This window comes from Dermochelys coriacea, chromosome 7 (assembly GCF_009764565.3).
Source record: "Dermochelys coriacea isolate rDerCor1 chromosome 7, rDerCor1.pri.v4, whole genome shotgun sequence".
In the NCBI taxonomy this organism is placed as follows: Eukaryota; Metazoa; Chordata; order Testudines; family Dermochelyidae; genus Dermochelys; species Dermochelys coriacea.
In genome coordinates, this window is record NC_050074.1 from 67,597,991 (window position 1) to 67,616,325 (window position 18,335).

The 18,335-nt window shown below is 41.8% G+C and overlaps 1 protein-coding gene across 3 annotated transcripts in view; it reads left to right on the top strand.

Annotated features, from left to right (window-relative positions):
• The first annotated feature begins 494 nt into the window (after positions 1–494).
• ANXA11 (annexin A11) overlaps positions 495–18,335 on the top strand; it is a 56,659-nt gene continuing 38,818 nt past the window's right edge. Inside the window, exon 1 of one of the 3 annotated variants that reach the window (XM_038409817.2) lies at positions 495–799. The gene's annotated coding sequence lies outside the window, so the exon portion shown is untranslated. Of the gene's footprint in view, positions 811–18,095; positions 18,195–18,335 lie in introns of those variants that run through there. The other 2 variants (XM_043518800.1, XM_038409818.2) reach the window with 2 other exon arrangements.

An 18,335-nucleotide genomic window follows, 5' to 3' on the forward strand; every position in this document is an offset into this window, starting at 1 on the left:
GGAAGGAGGAAAACCTTTCATGGTGACAAGCAGGTAGGCTAATTCCAGCAGTTAACAATGCTTGTCACCATGAAAGGTTTTCCTCCTTCCCCCCCTGCTGTTGGTGATGGCTTATCTTAAGTGATCACTCTCCTTACAGTGTGTATGATAAACCCATTGTTTCATGTTCTCTGTGTGTGTATATAAATCTCTCCTCTGTTTTTTCCACCAAATGCATCCGATGAAGTGAGCTGTAGCTCACGAAAGCTTATGCTCTAATAAATTTGTTAGTCTCTAAGGTGCCCCAAGTACTCCTTTTCTTTTTGCGAATACAGACTAACACGGCTGCTACTCTGAATCCTTTTAGGTTTAGTGACAGCGGAAAGGAAGCCCAGTACGTGGGCGCCCCCCTGCCTCCACATGCAGGTCACAGGGTAGTTATGTAGCCCATCGGGGGTGATTTTTTTTCCCAAGCCCCACCCAGACACCCGTGCTAAGCCTTTGTATCACTGACCCGCCCAGCCCGGGAACCCCCACGCGCCGCTGGCTGGATGGCAGCGGGAGGGGCTGGGGCTGGAGCGAGCCACACCCTGTATTTTCCGCGCGGCGCGGCGCGCTGGCATCAGGGGCGCGCTGTCCACGTGGTCCATCGCGGGGGCGGGGCGGGAACGTGGGGCCGCGCGCGAGCGAAAATCTCTCTCCGCCCCGCCCTCCTCGTAGCGGGGGAAGGAGGAAGAGCTTTTGTAAGCGGCGGCTCCTCCCATCGAGCGCCTCGGCCCACAGGGGGAGCGGCCGCCTCAGCTTCCGGGGAGCCCCGCAGGTAGGAGCCCGGGGGTGCAGGAGAGGCTGGGCCCGGCGGGGCGGGGGACAGCGGGGAGCGGCGCAGGACGGGACTGGGTGGCCGGGCCGGCGGGAGGGACCCTTCCCCCAGCTCCTCGCCCCCTTCTTCTGCTGCGCGCCCGGCCTCGGCCCCCCCCCCCCCCCCGGCGCCCCGGCCCCAGGCCGATCTCCCGGCAGCCAGAAGCGAAGGAAACCCCCACCCGCTGAAAGCCCGAGGGGCTGCAGCCAGGCACAACCAGTCAGACTCCGGCCCCTTGGCTGGAGCGTACGTAGGGTTTCTGGTGTAGCTTGACTGGGGGGGGGTTGCTGCGGTTGGACTGCAAAGTCGGGCCGGGCGGGACGCAGGGACTGTCGGGGCAGGGAATGTCTTTCTGTGCCGTGCAGCACCGAGCACAATGGGGGCCGCAGACAGGGCTGCAATGGCAATGCGTGTCAATTGCGCTGCTCCGTGACTACTACTAAAAGGATAGGAGGGGTATGAATGTGGGGGGAGGGGAGAGGTATAACCTTCCATATTGATATCCCTGTTGGCAGTAGCCAACAGTGTGATGCCATGTGGTTGCTTAAATATTACATAGGTCATAAATGTGCCTTTTAGTCAGTTGAACGTGTTTCCTCGTCACCTGAATTCCGATCCAGAATGTTGTCACATCATTTGCTCTTCTTAGGTGTGTTGCATTTAATTTCAGAAAGGGAAACTACACAAAAATGAGGAGGTTGAAGTGAGCTGTAGCTCACCAAAGCTTATGCTCAAATAAATCTTTTAGTCTCTAACGTGCCACAAGTTCTCCTTTTCTTTTTGCGAATACAGACTAACAGGGCTGCTACTCTGAAACCAGAAATTAAAAGGTACAACACCAAAAGTAAAATCCCTGCAAGCTGCATGGAAACTTTTAAAAGACGCCATAATAGAGGCTCAATTTAAAAGTATACCCCAAATTAAAAAACATAGCAATAGAACCAAACAAGTACCCCTTTGGCTAAAGAACAAAGTGGAAGAAGCAGTGGAAGTGGAGAGGCAAAAAGATTTCCTTTAAAAAGTGGAAGTTAAATCCTAGAGAGGAAGATAGAAAGGAGCATAAACTCTGGCAAATGAAGTGTAAAATATAATTAGGAAGGCCAAAAAGGATTTTCAAGAACAGCTAGCCAAAGACTCAAAAAGTAATAGCAAAATTTTTTTTAAGTACATCACAAGCAGGAAGCTTGCTAAACAACCTGTGGGGCCACTGGGCGATCAAGTTGCTAAAAGAGCACTCAAGGATTATAAGGCCATTGTGGAGAAACTAAATGAATTTTTTGCATCGGTCTTCATGGTTGGGGATGTGAGGGAGATTCCCAAACCAGAGCCATTCTTTTCAGGTGACAAATCTGAGGAACTGTCCCAGATTGAGGTGTTGTTAGAGCAGTATTTGGAACAAATTGATAAACTAATCAGTAATGAGTCACCAGGACCAGATGGTATTCACCCAAAGGTTCTGAAGGAACTCAAAGGTGAAATTGCAGAACTACTAACTCTGGTTTGTAAACTATCATTTAAATCAGCTCCAGTATCAAATGACTGGACAATAGCTAATGTGATGCCAATTTTTAAAAAGGGCTCCAGAGGTGACATCAGCAATTACAGGCTGGTAAGCCTGACTTCAGTACCAGGCAGACTGGTTGAAACTTTAGTAAAGAACAATTTGTCAGGCACATAGATGAACGTAATTTGTTGGGAATAGTCAACATGGTTTTTGTAAAGGGAAATCATGCCTTACCAATATACTAGAATTTGAGGGGGTTAACAACCATGTGGACAAGGGGATCCAGTGAATATAGTATATTTCAGTTTTTATAAAGCCTTTGACAAGGTCCCTCATCAAAGGCTATTGAGCAAAGTAAGCAGTCATGGGATAAGAGGGAAGATCCTCTCATGGATTGGAATACTTGTGGCACCTTAGAGACTAACAAATTTATTTGAGCATAAGCTTTCATGAGCTACAGCTCACTTTATCGGATGCATCTCTAAGGTGCCACAAGTACTCCTTTTCTTTTTGCGAATACAGACTAACACGGCTGCTACTCTGAAACCTCTCATGGATTGGTAACTGGTTACAATATAGGAAACAAAGGGTAGGGATAAATAGTCCTCTTTCAGTTGGAGAGAGGTAAATAGTGGTGTTCCCCAGGAGTCTGTACTGGGCCCGGACAGAGTCAATATATTCATAAATGATCTAGAAAAAGGGATAAACAGCGAGGTGGCAAAATTTGCAGATGATACAAAACTAATCAAGATAGTTAAGTCCCAGGCAGACTGTGAAGCGCTACAAAAGAATCTCTCAAAACTGGGTGACGGGGCAACAAAATGGCAGATGAAATTCAATGTTGATAAATACAAAGATTGGAAAACATAATCCCAACTATAATATAAAATGATGGGGTTTAAATTAGCTGTTACTGCTCAAGAAGGAAATCCTGGAGTCTTTGTGGATAGTTCTCTGAAAACATCCACTCAGTGTGCAGTGGCAGTCGAGTGAACAGAATGTTTGGAATTGGATAGATAAGACAGAAAATATCATATTTCCTCTATATAAATCCATGGTACTTCCCCATCTTGAATACTGTGTGGAGATATGGTTACCCCATCTCAAAAAAGATGTATTGGAATTGGAAAAGTTTCAGAAAAGGGCAACGAAAATTATTAGGGGCATGGGTTTAGGGTCTGCCATATGAGGAGAAATTAATATGACTGAGACTTTTCATCGGGGGGATATATGATATGATAAAATCATGACTGGTGTGGAGAAAATAAATAAGGAAGTGTTATTTACTCCTTCTCATAACACAAGAACTGGAGGCCCCCAAATGAAATTAATAGGCAGCAGGTTTAAAACAAACAAAAGGAAGTATTATTTTCACACAATGTACAGTCGACCTGTGGAACATCTTGCCAGAGGATGTTGTGAGGGTCAAGACCATAACAGGGTTCAGAAAAGAACTAGATAAATTCATGGAGGATAAATCCATCAGTGGCTATTAGCCAAGATGGACAGGGATGGTGTCCCTAGCCACTGTTTGCCAGAAGCTGAGAGTGGGTGACAGGGGATGGATCACTTGATGATTACCTGTTCTCTTCATTCTCTTTGGGACACCTGGCATTGGGCACTGTTGGCAGACAGGATACTGGGCTACATGAACCTTTGGTCTGACCCAGTATGGCTGTTATGTATGTTTCCAAATACACAACATGGAACCATCTATCTATATCTCCTGTAGTTGCTAATAATAACAGTTGCATTTTTGTGGTTTGCCCTGATAGCTCATTGCAGAGAAATCCAGTTTGAAGTAAGCACAAGCCCTGAAAGCTGCCCATTTACTGGCAGTTGCTTCACCCTTTGTTGTTTTGGATTACTGGAAATGCATATTTTGAATATAAAAATCTTAATGGGAAACTGTTTAAGCTGACAGATTCATAATCAAATCTACCTTGAAATTTATATAGATTTTTCAAAAACCAAACAAACAAAAAACAACCCATTCTCTATATCCTGGAAAGCCTGAGTTTCTACAAAACCAGGAAGTTGCAACATAGATAAATTCAGAGTGAGCTGTAGCTCACGAAAGCTTATGCTCTAATAAATTTGTTAGTCTCTAAGGTGCCACAAGTACTCCTTTTCTTTTTGCGAATACAGACTAACACGGCTGCTACTCTGAAACCTGAGAATATCTTCTGAACACCCTGACAACAATAAACCTGGTTTTAGTGTGGCTGGAATACCTGCTGATGTTGAATGTGGTCATCCTGATGTCCTTCTGTCCTGCTGCCTGGTTCTATCCTTGCAAATGGGCACTGTATTGATACTATATGAAATGCTTTGTGGGCAGCGTTCCTGTATATTTTAATATGCTGCCTACTCTCACGAATGTAAGAGGGTGAACTTAACGGAACACCACCATCACTTATTTGCTGAACCAAAGATAAAAATGGATGGATTTATACATGTACACTCATATAAATCAGGCATGAAACTAAGTAGGTTTATGTTTTTTCAAAAAGGTAATAGAAAAACTAACGTTATTAGAAAAGATGTTCAAGAAATCCCAAAATTTGGGATAAAATGTGTATGTGTGGCCAAACACTGTAGCATTGTGTTTAGTACATGACTAACCTGTTTACCTTTTTATATTTCACTCATTTTAGACCAAAAATAAATAAATCTTGGAGTATTAGTTGGGAACATTTAAATTGGAGATCTTAGATTATTAAAACTAAATAAAGTTATGAGTAATGTAAAAAGGCCCTATACTTTCAAGATATGTTTCTAAATGAAATTTAGTGACCTAGATGAGCTAGGCCCTGTTCTTGCACACACTTATGTGAGAGCTAAACTTTTAAGCCTATGAGTAATTCTGTTGACATCAATGGTCTCAAGTTGAATTTGAGCACTTGTTACTTTGGGGGGCGGGGGAAGCGGGGCAGGATGTGTATACATGTGAAGAGGTTTCACACAGGAAAACTGTTTTTTGTCTCTTGTCAGATCTGATCCCGGTGTGTCCTCACTTTCTTTTGAGTATTTGGCTCTGCTGTATACAGTTTTTAAAAAAAAAAGAAAAGAAAAAAAAAACACTTTGTTTTATCAAACCTATTTATTTACCTCTCTCTATTCCATTTTCAGAATGGAGAGAGGTAAATAGCAGTGTCCCTCATATCTCTACTGGGACCAGTACTGTTCAACATATTCATAAATGATCTGGAAAAAGAGGTAAATGGTCAAGTGGCAAATTTTGCAGACGATACAAAATTATTCAAGATAGTTAAGTCCAAAGCAGAGTGAGAAGAGTTAAAAGGGGATCTCACAAAACTAGGTAACTGAGCAACAAAATGGCAGATGAAATTCAATGTTGATAAATGCAAAGTAATGCACATTGGAAAACATAATCCCAGTTATCCATACAAAATGATGGAGTCTAAATTTGCTGTTACCTCTCAAGAAAGAGATCTTGGAGTCACTGTGGATAGTTCTCTGAAAACATAGGCTCACTGTGCAGCGGCAATCAAAAAAGCTAACACAATGTTAGGAAAGGAATATCTGGTAAAACAGAAAATATCATAATGCCACTACATAAATCCATTGTATGACCACACCTTGAACACTGTGTATAGATCTGGTCACCCCACCTCAAAAAAGATATATTGGAATTGGAAATGGAAAAGGTACCGAGAATGACAGCAGAAATGATTAGGGGTATGGAACCGCTTCCATATGAAGAGAGATTAATAAGACTGGGACTTTTCATCTTGGAAAAGAGACAACTAAAGTTCCCTCATATGATAGAGGTCTATAAAATCTTGACTGGTGTGGAGAAAGTGAACAAGGAAATGTTATTTATTCCTTCACATAACACGGGAACTAGGTGTCGCCCTACGAAATTAATAGGCAGCAGATTTAAAACAAACAAAAGGAAATGCTTCTTCACACAATGCATAGTCAATCTCTAGAACTCATTGCCAGGGATGTTGTGAAGGTCACAACTATAGCAGGGTTCAAAAAAGAACTAGATAAGTTCATGGAGGATTGATAGCCATTGATGGGCAGGGATGCAATGCCATGCTCAGAGTGTCCCTAGCCTCTGTTTGCCAGAAGTTGGAAATGGGCGATAGGGGATGGATCACTTGATGATTACCTGTTCTGTTCATTTCCTCTGAAGCACCTGGCTTTGGCCACTGTCAGAAGACGGGATACTGGGCTAGATGGATCATTGGTCTGACCCAGTATGGCGATTTTTGTGTTCTATGTTCTTATTCATGCTGGGAGGTGCGATTAGCAGTTTGTGTAGCGCTAGCTCAAGCTAGCATCTAAACATAGTGGTGTGTCCATGGTGGCACAGGCGGCCACTTGGCCTGGAGTACAAACCTTCCTGACCACCTGGCCATGTCCTGGGGTGGCAGGCCTAAGCTCTCACCCATGCTACTGTGGACATGCAACTATCTTTAGGCACTATCATGTATGAGCTGGGAGACACGTACTGCAGCTCAAATGTAAACATAGCCAGAGAAACAAACTGTCAGATGAATGGGAATCCCTGCCGTAAGGTGGAGCGTATAGGGGATGGATGTAGTGTCTCAAGGGGGAATTGCAAATGATGCTTCAGGAAGTGAGGGGAAACTGCATTGGGAAAAACAGACATGAGAGTGTGCATGGCTGCTCTTTCCCTGAACCCATAAAATATATGAATACAACTACCGTTGGGTAAGCCATCATAAATAAATGTCCTTAAACGAAGCCTTAAAATACCTATAAGGTTGTTTTCTCTGTTTACAGTGGAGTTATGCCAGCAGAGAACTTGGCCTCATATCTAGCTCCTTATTGAGCAAGGCAGAGTTCCCAGACTCATTGAGGTTCTTTTGTAAATCCCACCTGCTAATCCTATACCTAGTAGTCACCAGAAGTCCTGCACCATGAGAGCCAGTCATGCCTGCAGTGGCTTAAGAGCATAGGTACCAACCTCAGGGCAGACTGTTAAGAACCAGGGCACAAACCCCAAATTGGTTCTGAGTTCTATACTTAGATTTCACTTGCTAATTATCAAGTGTAAATTCCTCAAGCACTACACCAGCCTTAACCTGGAGTCATAGACAGTCCCCTGGGGTACTCTGACTTATGTGGTGATAGATGGTCCCTTATACCAAAAATCACAACAATATTCAGATTACTCCCAGTCCCAAAGGACCAGTCCCGTACCACAGGTCAATTGCACCTTAGATCTATCACCAAAAACAATGCTTGTAGCCAAACTTGTAATAAACCGTGTAAAGAGTTACTAACTAGGAAAAGGAAATAAGTGTTGTTTACAAAGTTAAAGCAGGTAAACATAGATAAATACACATGGGTTCTGATCTTAAGTTTCCAAAAGTAATAGACACTTCTATAATAAGCAAACTTTCTATCTTCTTTAGCACTAACCTAGACTAAGCACTGGTATTCTTCTGTTTATGCTTAATAATCTTTGCCCTTCAGAGTTCAAGCAGCATAAAAGATACAGTTCATCCTTGCTAGGGCTTTTGATTCCTTCCCGCCATCTGCAAATTCAGCTGTTGGGAGAAATTCACTTGCACCTCTCCTGGTGGGGAAGGGGAAGGAGGAGCAGTCAACGAAGTCTTTTGTCTTCTGATGTTCCACAATGGTTCCTCTGGTGTTGGTTGCCTTCTTTTCTTGGGCAGGAGAGAATGTCTCCTGCTGGAAACTAATATGTCACACTCCATGCTTCTCTTTTGTCTGGTGACTTACAGTTACAAACACTTTATAACTAGGGCTGTCAAATGATTAAAAAAATTTAATGACGATTAATCGTGTGATTAATTGCACTGTTAAATAAATGTTCTATTTAAGTATTTTTGGATGTTTTCTACATTTTCAAATATACTGATTTCAATTACAACACAGAATAAAAAGTGTAGTGCTCGTTTTACATTTATTTTTGCTTACAAATATTTGCACTGTAAAAACCAAAATAAATAGTATTTTTCAATTCACTTCATACAAGTACTGTAGTGCAATCTCTTTATCATGAAAGTTGAACTTACAAATGTAGAATTATGTACAAAAAATTACTGTTTTCAAAAATAAAACAATGCAAAACATTAGAGCCTACGAGTCCACTTGGTTCTACTTCTTGTTCAGCCAATTGCTAAGACAAACATGTTTGTTTACATTTACAGGAGATACTGCTGCCCAGTTATTTACAATATCACCTGAAAGTGAGAACAGGCGTTCGCATGGCACTGTTAGCCAGCATTACAGGATATTTACATGCTTCAACCACCAGGCCAGAGGACATGCGTCCATGCTGATAATGGATTCTGCTTGATAACGATCCAAAGCAGTCAGATGCCACCAGCAGAAGGTTGATTTTTCTTTTTTGGTGGTTCGGGTCCTGTAGTTTCTGCATCGGAGTGTTGCTCTTTTAAGACTTCTGAAAGCATGCTCCACGCTTTGTCCCTCTCAGATTTTGGAAGGCACTTCAGATTCTTAAACCTTGTGTTGAGTGCTGTAGCAATCTTTGCATTTTGTCAAATCTGCAGTGACAGTGTTCTTAAAATGAACAGCATGTGCTAGGTCATCATCATCCGAGACTGCTATAACATGAAATACATGGCAGAATGTGGGTAAAACAGAGCAGCAGACATACAATTCTTCCCCAAGGAGTTGTCACAAATTTAATACATATGTAAATTTTTTTAATGAGCAGCATCAGCATGGAAGTGTGTCCTCTGGAATGGTGGTTGAAGCCTGAAGGGGCATACAAGTGTTTAACACATCGGGCACATAAATACCTTGAAATGCTACAAAAGAACTTTCAGGTGACATTGTAAATAAGAAGCGGACAGCATTATCTCCCATAAATAAAAACAAACTTGTTTGTCTTAGCAATTGTCTGAACAAGAAGTAGAACTGACTGCACTCATAGGCTCTAAAGTTTTTACAGTGTGTGTGGGTTTTTTTTTGAGTGCAGTTATGTAACAAAAAATATATCTATTTTTAAGTTGCACTTTCACCATAAAGAGATTGCACTACAGTACTTGTATGAGGTGAATTGAAATATACTATTTCTTTTGTTTATCATTTTTACAGTGCAAATATTTGCAATAAAAAATATAAAATGAGCACTGTACACTTTCTGTATTCTGTGTTGTGTAATTGAAATCAATATATTTGAAAATATAGAAAAACATCCAAAAATATTTAATCACAGTTTTAATCACGTTAATCACGATTATTTTTTAGTTAATTGCACAAGTTAACTGCGATTAATCAACAGCCCATAACATGGGATACAGATATTATGACATGAATGCATGCAGCACTTTACAAACATTTCATAACAGTTGAACACTAAACATTTGCTTAGAATTCTAATACCTATTTTAATAATACTAACGCACAGGTGAGTCAGATGGATTCCAGCTATGTATTTGTCAGTGTTCATTTGAGACACGGGAACCTTGATGTGAGCTACCTGGTCTGCCAGCATCATGGTGTCAAAACTATCTAAACCTTATCCACAGATGTGGTTTCAAAAAAATCATTTTAAGTTGTCAAAGCAGCTCTGTATGTAATATTTAAGGGGAAGCCAGTGTAATGAGTGTGTTAGAAAAATAGTTGGGGAAAGCAGAGGTAGCATAAGAATCCACGCAGCGATTCTTTGCCTGAGCTCAAGCCTACAGAATATTTTATTTACTAGTTTTTTACTGTAAATGCAATCTCTGGAGGACCATTTGCCATCTGGTAACATGGGAAAGAGGTAGCATGGAATGAAATGGCAAGAGGAAAGTTCTGGTCAGAATACAGATATGACCAAAGATGTTGGCCAGATGCGACAGTAGCTGTGATATTAACAAGGCTGCTAACTCTAAAGGCAAGGCCCCATGTACTCTTTAGTATGACTCCTTGGTGCTGCATATAGGAAATCCTGTGTCAGCGCCAGGTGAATTCATAGATGTAGACTTATCCTGAATTAAATCTGAAAGTGAGTAATATAACCAGTGCTCTTTCCCTTCTGTTATTTATTTTCATATCAAATCACATTAGTTTTACACTACTCCTAGACCTTCATTTCTCACTGTGTCACTTTATACACCCAATGTAACGCTATGCGTTGTAGGCACTTAACTGGGTTGTATAGCTATATGGGGAAAAGATGAAGTCTTGACCACTGGTTAGGGGACACCTCGAAAGGCAACTTGGGCTTGTAAAATAAGCATAAAAGTTAGATGTTAAGGTAAGAAAAGAAGCAGTTTAAACATTTTGTCACTTGTCGCTTATATTTCAGAGTTAATGTCCCTTGTAACAAGTCAGGGTAGTAGTTTGCCCGTTTTTCAGTTATTGCTCTAAGCTGTTTGCAGACAGAATATACTGGGAAGGTTTTTCAGCACAACCATAAGCACTAGAAATGTATTTTTTTTTTTTTTTTAAATTAAATTTAGGCAGTGGACCAGAACCCTGTGGCAAATCTGGAGGCAAAGGAGTCACTTAGTAGTTCATGGATCAGGCTCCGTGTTTGTCATGGAAGTCACAGATTCCATGACTTCTGCATCAGCTCCATGCGGCTGGCCCAGGAGCCGCCTGAGCAGCTCAGGCAGCACTGGGGTCAGTTGCACTGGCTGCTGCTGGGGCAGTCTCAGGGGGCCTCCTGCGCCCCAGCAGCAGGAGTTTGGATGTGAGGGGGCTCAGGCCTAGGGGTTGGGGCTGCTGCTTACCGGGGGGGGGAGGCTCCCCTCCCTCAGCTCCCCTAGCTCCATGTGCTGCCTCTGCCAGCAGCCAAGCACTGCCTTTGCTGTTCCTATTGCCCGCGGCTCCCAGCCAATGGGAGCTGAAGAACCAGGGTTTGGAGCAGAGCGGAGGCAGCACGTGGAGCTAGGGAGCTGGGGCCGCAGCTTCCCAGGAGCTGAGTAAGGAGCAAGGCTCAGCCCCCCCGCCCATGCCCAACCCGTCCCAAGCACCTGCGCTCTCCCCGCCCCCATCCCGGGCAGCGACTCCCCACCTAGTACTTGTGCCCCCCTCCCCAGGACCTGCAGCACTCCCCTGCCCGAACCATGACTTGCCCCCTCTTCCTTCTCCCCTTCCCCCCACAATTTTAGTTGGGTATTTTTAGTAAGTCTTGGATAGTGGTCATGGGCTCATGAAATTTTCCATGACTTTTAATAAAAATACCCGTGGCTAAAATGTAGCCTTATTCATGGGGCCTACCTAGAGGCAATGTCACCACAAATATGCAAGGAGGTCACCTGCAATAAACTCAGCTTTGTCACTGCTCAGCTGAAGAAAATGATTTAACATCTGGCTCTGGGCTTGGGTAAGAAACAATAGCACAGAGAAAACCTGTGAAAGAGAATATTGGAACTCAGTGTCATCAAAATAACAATGTTGATTCAAATGTACTGGCAAATATCTGAAGTTTGATACCAAAACACCAGGATTCTCAAAACAGAGCCTGCTAGATTTTCTACAATATACAGGTTTCAGAGTAGCAGCCGTGTTAGTCTGTATTCGCAAAAAAGAAATGGAATACTTGTTGCACTTAGAGACTAACAAATTTATTTGAGCATAAGCTTTCGTGAGCTTCACGAATGCATCTGATGAACTGAGCTGTAGCTCACGAAAGCTTATGCTCAAATAAATTTGTTAGTCTCTAAGGTGCCAAAAGTATTCCATTTCTTTTTTACAATATACAGAAATTATATAGGGATAGACTGCACAGGTAGAACTAATAAGTAGTGTACTGATGCTTAGGTGATTGCCTTCACACACCTTTTATAACGAATAGCGTTGATGGAGGTAGTCCTTTTAATTATGGTAAAACACCGTTATTGGACCCAGCGTCTCGGCTAAATGGTTGGCTGTTGACCTGATCAACAGAGACCTTATGGTATTTTTGAGCTTCTGATATTATGCAAATATTGTATTTCCCTTCTGGCAGCTGCCAGGGTGAAATATCCTGTCGTGCTACAGGTATATGAAAAGGTCAGCTGTAAATATTTACAATGTATTGCTTCCACTGTTTTTCCATCCTAGTCTTAATTCTGGATTCTGCCCTCTGATTTTTATAAAGCTTCCTCTGACCATTGATACAGAGCTAGTTCTGTCAACAATTTATCTGCCTTTTAAAAGGGAGGAATCACATGCGATTCCTTCATCCAAGCAGTCGATATCTGCTGCAAGCTGTGAAGCTGGGCTCTGGTGCATTTACCGTAAGAGAATTTGTATCCATATTACTGCAGAAGCCAGCTGTGCAGCAGCTGCACTAGTGCTAAACGATTGGTGTAGCTGGGGCTCAGGTATTATGTCATGACAACTTGGTCTGAACAGGCTTTTGTTTCATGGTGATAAAAATACTAGAGCCCTGTCTACACCAATGTCTGTCTAGAGCTGGGAAAAAATGTTTAGACAAATAGTTTTAGACTAAAAAATGCAGTCCCAGTGGTTCTGAAACGGCACTGATTTTTTTTTTTTTTTAAATACAACAGAGGTAGTGGCGTGTTGGTGTTGGCCCAGTGGTTGGGAGTTCTTGCTTGGGGTCTGGTAGACCCAGATTTGAATCTCTCACTGTGGAACAGACCCCAAACAGACTTTTTTTTGTTTCCTAAAAAATTCCAAAACTTTCAGATTTAGCAGTCTCAGCTAGGCATTGGATTGTGATACCACATTCTCTTACTGAAGCCACTGAACAGCCAAGGAAGATGGTCCTTGGATACCAAGTCCAGATCCAACTTCCTTAAAGTTCAAGGGAGTTTTGAGGCAGTTTTAGATGGTTCCATTAGAGCAGTGGTGGGCAACCTGAGGCCCATGGGCTGCATGCAGCCCATCAGGGTAATCCACTGGCGGGCCGTGAGACAGTTTGCGTACATTTGCATGGCCGCCTGCAGCTCCCAGTGGCCGCAGTTCGCTGTTCCCGGCCAGTAGGAGCTGCGGGAAGCAGGTTTTGGTTTGGACTGATCTTTAATAGCATTGTTCAGCCTACACAGTGTTGTTGTTTATAAAGGGACACTTCCAGCCTGAATATCACATTTTTTTCTGAAAATATTGTACCTGGGATAGTTGCAAGTACCAAGTTATCTGCTGCCTTTGACAGAACTTTGGATATAGTCAGGCTGGACCCCTGTAAAGTCGGGCAGTTTCTCCATTGCTGAAAAGACTCTTAAAATTGATGGAACATTTTTTATTTTTTAATACTAATGTTAAAAATCTGGAGATGATGTAGAAAGGAGACCTTCTCAGAAACGGTATGTTTAGGCTTAAAAGGATTGTATTGGTAAATGTCAGTAAACGTTGATTTCACCACATACACACAAACTGACAATGTTTACAGATAGCGAAGTAAGAAAAAAGCTGCTTGGGAGCTTGATAGGGTCAAAATTCAATAATTTAGATTTTTTTAAATTTGGCTTTTTACAAATAGACTAGCAAATGAATAGTGAAAACAGAATTTGTTGACTTAAGGAGATCTATATTCTGGCATGTGATGACAATTTGTGTTTTAATGGTTAATAAAACTTTTTAAGTTTTTGAATTTTAATGTCTGTCATTAAATAGTTGTGGCCCAGGCATAATTTCATACAACTGTTTAAAATTTAAATTGATAAAATAAAAAAGTTTAAAAATAAACATCAATATCTGTTAAAATTATTTTAAAAAATTGAATTCTGCCAAGTGTTTTTATGTTAAAGATGTAAATTGACAGTGTTCTTTTCAAAATTGTTTTGTTGTTTCAACATGTGCTGGGGTTGAGATGGGGTTCATTGTAGACCCTAGCTACAGCAGCAGGAGGGGTTCTCCAGTTGGTGTAAGTAATCTACTTCCCCAAGAGGCTGTAGCTAAGTCGACGGAAGAAAACAGTGTAGTGCTGTCTACAGTGGGAATTTGTTTTCCCACCCCTGAGTGATGTCATTAAGCTGACTTAATTTTCTAGTTTTTTTTCCACCAAATGCATCCGATGAAGTGAGCGGTAGCTCACGAAAGCTTATGCTCAAATAAATTTGTTAGTCTCTAAGGTGCCACAAGTACTCCTTTTCTTTTTGCGAATACAGACTAACATGGCTGCTACTCTGAAACCTTAATTTTCTAGTGTAGACCAAGCGTTACTTTCCTTTAACTACCCTTTGACAGTTTTAGTAAAATCTTAATTACTGTGGAACGCATGGATTTCTGATTTAAATACAGTTAACTTGGTCCCTGTGAGGAATTAGTTGAGGCACAGCGCTAACTTTTTGCCATTATTAATGAACAAAGCGCATCGTCAAAGTATGACTACCGGATACAGTACTTTGCATACTGGCTTCCTGGACAATTCAGCACCTGAGGGAGTTATGTAGTGAATGTTGTTACACTAGTCTCCATTAAAAACAAACAGTTGACTGATTTTTAACTGTGCTTTGAGCTTGGTCTTGCCAAATCTAGCTAGTTTCTTACAGAGCATATATATTCATATATTTATACTGCATAGGTTTCACAAATACAGCTTCAAAGGTCTCTTCCAGCCAGTCGTTCTCAACCAGGGCTATGCAGAGGTCTTCCAGGAGGAACACCAACTCATCTAGATACTTGCCTAGTTTTACAAGAGGCTACATAAAAAGCAGTAGCAAAGTCAATATAAACTAAAATTCATACAGACTTATTTATACTACTTTGTATACTATACAGTGAAATATAAGTACAATATTTGTATTCCAGTTTATTTTATAATTTATGTGGTAAAATGAGTAAGGAAGCAATTTTTCACTAATAGTGTGCTGTGACACACAAATCAGACAAAAAATACAAAAAAAGTAAGCAAGTAGATTTTAAGTGAGGTGGAACTTGAGAGTACCCAAGACAAATCAGACTCCTGAAAGGGGTACAGTAGTCTGGAAAGATTGAGAGCCACTGGGGTTTTCCATCCTAGTGCGTATGAGACTGTCTCCTTAAGAGCTAGGTATTGTTGTTGTATTTTTCCTCTTCTTTTGCAGTCTCTGGAACAGAAATACAAGTATTTGCAATAGAGGTTTCAAAAGGCTTCTGTATTTCTTTTATTCCCCCAAGCTAAGTGGAGAGAATGCCTGAACCCTTAGGCCACAGAAGGTGGCTGCTACATTCTCTAAGGCCCCACCTTATAAACTGTAAACAAGGCGGTGGTTTGTAATACAAGTTGCTATCATGGTTAGGAATGTTTGTTTTCTTTTTTTAGACAACTTAAATATGACACTGCTTTTTCCTGTGTTTGTGTTCTCATACCAAAGAAAAGGGCAAGGTTATTTTAGTGCTGTTTGACTCTTTGAAAAAACCTACTCAGAGTAATTAAGACACAAAGGCTAAATATTAAAGGCTGAAATTTTGCAAGGTTTGGGCTGTGTTGGACATACGCCATTTTAAAATAGAATATTCTAAACCTCTGAGGAGTAATTGAACTCTGAAGAACATCATGATATTTGTATGGAGACTTTATCTATTCTTCAAATGACTGTATAGAAAATATTATGATTAAATCATAACTGTTCAATTGAATCATCTATTCCAAGAGCTCATAAACCTAATTTGATGTCAGTTGAAGATGTTTTCTTTATGCAAACATCTTGTTCTTGCAGTGCGTCTCAAAGCAAGTGTAACAATGTGTGTGTAGTCAAAAAACATTTTTGACAATGAAAGTACAAGAAGCATTTCAAAATGAACTACCGAGGTGTTACAAAAGGAAAATGATCAGTCAGGGCTGCTTGTCAACTAATTCCATTTCTGTTTACCTTTTGACACTGGATGGGGAAGTTAGAGGCTTGTACAAACACTGTTAAAGGCTTTGGTCTTTGTCCCCCCAGTATGTATTTAGAGACTTCTTAATAAACCAAGAGCTTGTCTACATGGTGCTTTAGTCTGCACTTGAGGAGTATACATTTTAGGCCACTCCAATGTGTTGCACAACTGGCTCTCGTGGACTATGCTTCATTAAAAGTTCTCTAATGCGCATTAATATAATCCCCCAAATCCACAGGGGCTGAACTGTCCCAAAGAGCACAGAACTGAATGATTGGGAAACAAATGTTCAGCTGCGTAATAATGATACAAATAGCACAGGATTTTTGGAGTCAAAAGCTGGACTTTTCTGTGGATAAAGCAATCAAGAGCTGACGATGATGACTGGCTGCTCCATATCATGCTATTGAATATATTATCCCTTTCCCTTCTCATCTGGAATCCTAATGCAAAGTTCCCCTTAAGAATAAGCGTACAGATGTTTTCTTTCCTTTGCCTGTGATTTTCCTCCGACTTAATGCTGGTGAATGGTGCTAGAGACAGTGGTCCTGCTTATGTCACAAAATGTGCAGTGGCATAGGTGCAGACATTTTTGTGTTGCTCCTCTGTCTGATTTGGAGGAAAGACATCCACGGCTGAAAACCAATTCAGGCTCCAAGCTCATTCAGTCCTTGGCCTTTCCTGAAAATGTGGGTGTCCCGGTGGTATGATATTGTTGAGAACATGGGCTTACCCTGCCCATTTATTTCACATAGATTGCCAAACAGCCATCGAATTACAACTTTCAGTCACTACCAACTGTGCTAACATAGTTGGGACCTGCTGTGAATCATTTTTAAAGAGTCTTAATGTAGCGCTGCTTTCAAAGTAGCAGCCGTGTTAGTTTGTATTCGCAAAAAAGAAAAGGAGTACTTGTGGCACCTTAGAGACTAACAAATTTATTTGAGCATAAGCTTTTGTGAGCTACAGCTCACTTCATCGGATGCATATTTTCCACCGAATGCATCCGATGAAGTGAGCTGTAGCTCAGGAAAGCTTATGCTCGAATAAATTTTAGTCTCTAAGGTGCCACAAGTACTCCTTTTCTTTTTTGTAGAGCTGCTGAATTGCTCATTTCATCAAATCAGCCTTTGAAACTCCACAGTAGTCCCACTGAGGTCTCCCTTGAACATATCGTGCATTTTTTCCCGGCCACGTGGTGACCCACAAGGTATAGATAGTAATTCAGAAGAACAGTGATTTGTCAAGTCTCATGTGGGAAATGAAGAATTCTCACTAACCACTGGTAAAAGAAATCTTTGCTACTTCAAGGACATAGAATAGAACGGCAACAGTTTGTTACCATCTTAAATGTGGTAGAACTATTTTTTTTTTCTTTCTTTTGTCTGTCTCTTTATCACCACCCTGGATGGTGATACACTTGATTTCAGTTGTAACAACTGAAGACTGAGAGCAGAACTCCAGTAATTTGAGCTCACCCTACTCTTTCAAAATAACCTGGTACCTTCTCTAGCTTTACTCAAGTCCAAAAGCAATTTCAGCAGATCTGGGGGGGGCTCCTGAAGACCATTTCTGTCCCCCTACACCATGCTGATTAAAACAGAGAGAAGCAGCAGACAGAGTGTGGGGCAAAGGTGTAGAAGGCAGCATCCATGCTGTGGCTATGGCTAAGGAGATCTTAAGCAAGAATTGTTGGGGGGAGGGGGTAGTGGCTGTAGCAGTGGTGCTGGAGAGGATCCTGAAGCAGTTGCTGGGGGAAGGAAGTCACTCCCGTTACGGGCAGCAGTTGGTGGTCAATCTGATGCAATTCTAGTATGAGGCAGAAGCAACTGCCCGGGCCACAGTCACTGGGGCTCTAGAGTAGCCCCTGGTAAGGAGTGCAGCTAGCAAGTAAGAGTGCTAGAGGGAAATCTGACCATGCTTCCTCTGCTTTCAGTGGGGGACAGAAATGTCAGTAGGCCTCCTCCAGGGATGTAGGCTGGTGTACAGCTCCAGAAACTGGATCTGGGGCAGCCACATCTCTCACCTTTCTTGGATGCTCACTGCTTGTGTCTTCTGGAGAAGGACTGATGAGCAAGTTTGCCTCTCTGCCTCCCTTATGGGGTTCCTTCCAAACAGGTGGGTGCCTCTTTCACCACAGATTTCTTATGGATTGTAAGCCCTGCTCTTTTTAGGCCTGTGTTCTTCATGGAACTGGTGAGATGGTTTAATTGGGATCATTTCCTGCTTGGGAAAGTATTTGTCTTCACTGAGCCTGGT